Here is a 6,000-nt window from a genome sequence, read left to right as displayed (position 1 = left end):
ACACACACACACACACACACACACACACACACACACACACACACACACACACACACACACACACACAAACCCTTCTTCACAGGATGAGGCGCTCAGCCACTGCAGGGCGGACTCGTCAGAGACTATTGAGCACTGGCACAAGAGAGGGCCTTTCCCCTTTTTATGAAAGCTGACAATCGCTTAGCTTCTCATACACGCTTCGAAAGGGAGACATATTCAGTTGGTTGCAATCTGCCGCCTCACCACTAGATGGCACTAAACCCTACGTACTGTACCTTTAATGAAAAAAAGAACTGCAGCTTACCTCCAAAATTTGTTCCAAAATGTACTGGAATTAAATGGCAATGGGAATTTATGAAGTGATTTCATTTCATTCACAGATCAGAAATAATATACTGAGGATAATAAACCCCTTTCTGGCTCCCTCTCTCCCTCTCTCCATCTGTCTTTCTTTTTTTTCTCTCCATCTTTTCCACTGGCTCCATAGCCGTCTCCAGCGAGGCAGTGGAGTGGAGTTTCACGGCGCATCACAATGTGCTCTCCCTGTCTCGCACACACACACACACACACACACACACACACACACAGACACACACACAGACACACACAGACACACACACACACACACACACACACACACACACACACACACACACACACACACACACACACACACACACACACACACACACACACTCACACACACACACACAGCTCAATGTGCTCTCCCTGTCTCGCACACACACACACACACACACACACACACACACACACACACACACACACACTCACACACACACACACACACACACACACACACACACACACACACACACACACACACACACTCACACACACTCACACACACACACACAGCTCAATGTGCTCTCTCTGTCTCGCTGAGGCCTCTTGGCGGCCCGAGCCGGATGATTATACTGTCGTGAGGCTCATCAGCAGCGGCGTGGCCCAGCCAGCTGACACACACACCCACACACACAGACACACACACCACACACACCACACACACACACACACACACACACACACACACACACACACACACACACACACACACACACACACACACACACACACACACACACACACACACACACACACACACACACACAAACACACACACAGCTCTTCGTCGTGAGTCTCATCAGCGGGCGGCGTGGCCCAGCCAGGCGGCGCAGCTCTTGACGGGGGCTGCCATGAGTGAGTTTAATACGAGCGTGCGTGCCGCCGCCAGCCCTTGACCCCACTCCTTAGGAGAGGCCCCGCTGTTAGTCACTCTCCAACGCTCACAAATTGACACAGAGCCAGAGGAGATGAGCTCTCCACTGTTACAACTGAGAGAGAGAGGGAGAGGGATGGATGGAGAGGGAGGGAGGGATGGAGAGGGAGAGGGAGGGAGGGAGAGAGAGAGAAAGAGTGGGAGGGAGGGATAGAGAGGGAGAGGGAGAGATGGTTGGATGGATGGAGAGGGAGAGGGAGAGAGTGGGATGGATGGATGGAGAGGGGGAGAGATGGATAGATGGATGAGGAGGAAGGGAGGGATGGAGATAAAGAAATATAGAGAGAGAGCGAAAGAGAGAGCATTGGGGAGGGATGGAGAGAGAGGGAAGTGGAAGTGGCTTGCAGAGGTCCCGCCTTGGAGATGTAGAGGGGAACTGATCGCTGGGGAGACCTGGGTAATGCGACTGATCGCCTTGGAGACCTGGGTAATTCCACTGATCGCCGTGGAGACCTGGGTGATGGGACTGATCGCTACGGAGACCTGGGTAATGAGACTGATCTGAGGATCCAATCAGGGCAAACCTGCACCTGTGCATCAGCTCAGAGTAGTTGCCCGGGGAACCACATCGCCATGATAACCTACAGCACCATATATAGTCATTATAGAAGAGACTCCATCAAGGATTCCTCTTAATCAGCACAACCTATTTGTGATCACAAGCTCTGAGAGCAGTGGTGTAGTCTAGGGTATACACAGGTATACGCAGGTATACCGACTTATTTTTCAGTCAGCATTGTGTATACCCACTTCTAAAAAACAGGGCGTTTATCCTGTGCTTTATGGGCTGCTTAAAAAAAAATAAGAGTATAGCCACTTCTCCAGGGACCACTACACCACTGTCTGAGAGTGAGACCCCCCCCCCCCCCCCTCCCGTCCCCCCCCCCCCCCGTGTCTGCCCCTCTGCCTACCCACGTATCGCCACGGCAATAAAACCTAACCTCACCAGATGCATAGCTGATGATGTCACACTAGTTTCACCAAAGTTTTTCCAAAGTGGAAAAGCCGTCTCAGCACGGAACTATTCACAGTCGGAACGAGACGCACCTGGGCTTGTTTGTGGTTTTGTGTGTGTGTGTGTGTGTGTGTGTGTGTTTGTGTCAGAACATCAGTACGTGGTTTCACCATCTGCTCACGGCGAAGGAATGTGCCACGAAAACAATGACACATGCGAAAGCCATCCCCCGTCGTTTGCCCACACCTTCGTGAATGTGTGTGTGTGTGTGTGTGTGTTGTGTTGTGTTGTGTTGTGTGTGTGTGTTGTGTTGTGTTGCACCGTGATGCACCGGGGAGTTGAACGAAGTCTGGACGGGGGGATCCAGACTGGTTTTAAAATGAGAATGACTCAGGGGTCTGGTAGCCAATCTCTTCAATCAAAACAGAAGTCTTGGGAGGAAGTGCAAATATTGCGTAAATATTGTTGAGGAAGCCGGCCTCATTTGGAGAGGAATGCTTCCCCGTGTCCATCCATCTGTCCGGGAGCTCCGTGCGTGGGTCTGTGAAACACACACACACACACACACACACACACACACACACACACACACACACACACACACACACACGCACACACACACACACGCTCCGTGCGTGGGTCTGTGAGATGGGGTGAAGCCCACCCACTGTTGTAGTGACTCTGCACTGATGTACTGACACACACAAACACACACACAGACACAGACACAGACACACACACACACACACACACACACACACACAGCACCAAACACACAGAGACGGACTCAAATATCTGTCTATGATGCACGCACACACACACTCACACACACAAAACAAAAAAATACAGAGAGACAGACTACATATGTTAATGTGCATACTTACACACTTGCATACTTGCAGACACACACACGAACACACACACACACACACACACACACACACACACAAAATAAAATGCAGCCGGACAACCAGGCAATCCATATTCAAAAGCCTGGATGGCCCAGGACCTCCTCTCTCCTCTCTTATAAAGCAGGCATAGTCATCATAAAACAGTGCAGCCATCCAGAAACGCTTTTCCTCCAGCCAGCCAAACAGCTCCGGACTCACATAGCACAGGGACGCTCTCCACTGTTCTCCCCCGGGCTCCTAGACAGACACATTTTGTATGGATTTATATACAAAGTGCCTTGTTTAACATAATGAATATTTAATCAAGCCGAACACGGTAAAGCAATTTCTCTGAGGTAATTGAATGCAGACGTTTCCTGACTGAAATTGCGAGCTCTGCTGCTGTCGAACCTGGGGGACGCTGGCTGGGCTGCTGTTGCTCCTGCTGACGTTTGTTGTTGAAATTAAGTTATTTCGCTCTCCTGGACACTCAAACGCTGACCTCCACTTGCACCCCACCGAGAAACTCCTCTCAAATGACTAAACACGGGAGATTGATGTCAGGCAAAACAGTCTGGAATATTGGCCTCGGAAACTTCCACGGACCTCTAATGAATGTGCCGTGTCATGACCTTTCCAATTAGCCACGGATTGGCCCTCGCCATGGCGACAAAAAAACAGACACACCTTCTCATGGGGAGGCTACAACTGTAGGAGACTGGGGTGAGTGTTCTTTCCCTGCAGGCAGACAGAAAGATAGAGAAGTAAAAATTAAGCTGTTATCTTTTTTCTGTTACACCATTTTCTGCTTACAGAAACCGTCATCACTATGTCTGTTATTTGTCGTCTTAATCCGGTGGGATTTAGAGCCTTCTGGAAGCGCCACATCTCGAAAGCCAGTTGACATTTTCACGTGACGCAAGGCTGGATTTTATGTATGAGTTATTTACATCAGTGTCACACGATAATCCAGTTCCTTTCTTTGGACAGCTATGCAGTATTTATAGAGTTGAGTTTTCACATTTCTGACCCTGAGGTGGTGCGAGTGTCTGATTAGGTGGTGGTTCCTCCCTCTGACAAATGGTAGGACACACCCAAGCTATTATTATCAGAGGTTTAATGCTTGACAAAAGGAGTTAAACAATGGTTGCCAAAGACTATTACTCCTCTCTTTCAAGCGAGGCAGTACAGACAAACTCAACTGACAGGATGCAAAAGGTACCTGCAACCATGTAAAATAAACAAGAGAATAGACTCTAGTTTAGACTGACGACATGCGGTGTATTCCATGAATAAAAAAACATAACCTCCTTGGCGGAGGTAACAAGAATGGGAGCATTCAGAGAGTGCAAACCTCCACCTTGTGACCTTGACCTTTGACCTTGACATCTGAAATCATCTAATCAATTATTGCCATTATATTACCCAATCTCCCCACAAAGTTTGATGGAAATCGGTCCATGCGTTTCTGCGTAATCCTGCTGACAAACAGACAAACAAACAAACATACAGGGGCGAAAACATAACCTCCTTGGCGGAGGTAATGATGGCTGTGCTGTGTCTAAGAGTTATCCCGTTTACATGGTCGAAAGCTTGCTTGCATGAGTACAGTTGTAAGCTACCATTATGGCTGACCAGTTTTACAGATAGTTAAAAAAAAAAAAAAAAGGTTATGCCTCGGGGATGAGAAATAGTCCTCTGATTGGTTGGCAGGTGCTTATTAAGTCTCTATAACTGCACACCTATGGACACCTCAGCAGCAGTCATCACTTACGTCACAAACACACCTTGACAAAAAGCAGTATTGAATGGAAAATCAACAGTGTGATGAAACAAAACAATGTAGTGTTGTGCAAAAAAGCTAATTAATGGGATGATATACCTAGTGTATAAACATAAATGTTTAATATCTTTTCAATGTTCGCTCAAACTTGCACTATTATGGGAAGTCTAGATTCACATTTGGTTTTGACTAACTATTACACCTCGAAGACAAGCCGAACATGCACTGATGCATAAATACACCGTCAGATAAACAGGGGTCTGATCCAATTTAAGTAAAATGATTAATTAGTCAAATGAATATCAATGACATCCCAAAGAATCTATAAGTTTGGCAAAAAGTTTATTCCATTTTTTGTGGATACTTAATCAGCTTAATTGAGTTTGCTTTCAAAGACAAACAACTCTTTAATTGACAGCAGGGATCCAATCTTTATCAAAAGATGGCATGACAAGTACTATTCAAGTCAGACCTGCTTTTAACAACTACACATCCTCCATGATCTACTTCTGCCATCTACTGGTGAAACCGTAGCACTACAAGTGCGCAGATCCTACCAAGTTGGGCAGTCATAAAACATGTCAACGTGAAACAGGATACAAATTAAATTAAATAGTAGAAACAATAATTAGCTAAAACACTTCCTGCTGCAAGGGTGCCATGGTGTTTTGCATTTAACCAACACAATCACAATCAAATGTGTCTTGCAAGAGTAAGAAATCCCGAGAGCGTGATACATGTTTGCATAAGGAATGTATTAACAGGCAAAGAGGAGTAGAGGAAGATGCACAGCTCAGTTTTACGGTTAAGCATTTTTTTTATAAGTGTAGAAAAAAATATATAGAAAAACCAGTACAAAAGGTCGATGTGAAAACTAATGCCCCTTCAGAAAGGCATCTGCTTACGTAAAAGAATATACATCCAACCTGTATTTGAAGACGCACCGATTCTTATAGGTATGCAGTGAAAAAACAGAGCCTCTCAGAATACCAGTGACGGTATGAACAACTAGAACTACCAACATATCATTCTTCTTCTCCATACATCATTCTACGCTCCCACACAGACTTTGGTG

Source organism: Sprattus sprattus (genome assembly GCF_963457725.1).
Source record: "Sprattus sprattus genome assembly, chromosome: 11".
In the NCBI taxonomy this organism is placed as follows: domain Eukaryota; kingdom Metazoa; phylum Chordata; class Actinopteri; order Clupeiformes; family Clupeidae; genus Sprattus; species Sprattus sprattus.
This window is presented reverse-complemented; position numbering follows the sequence as displayed.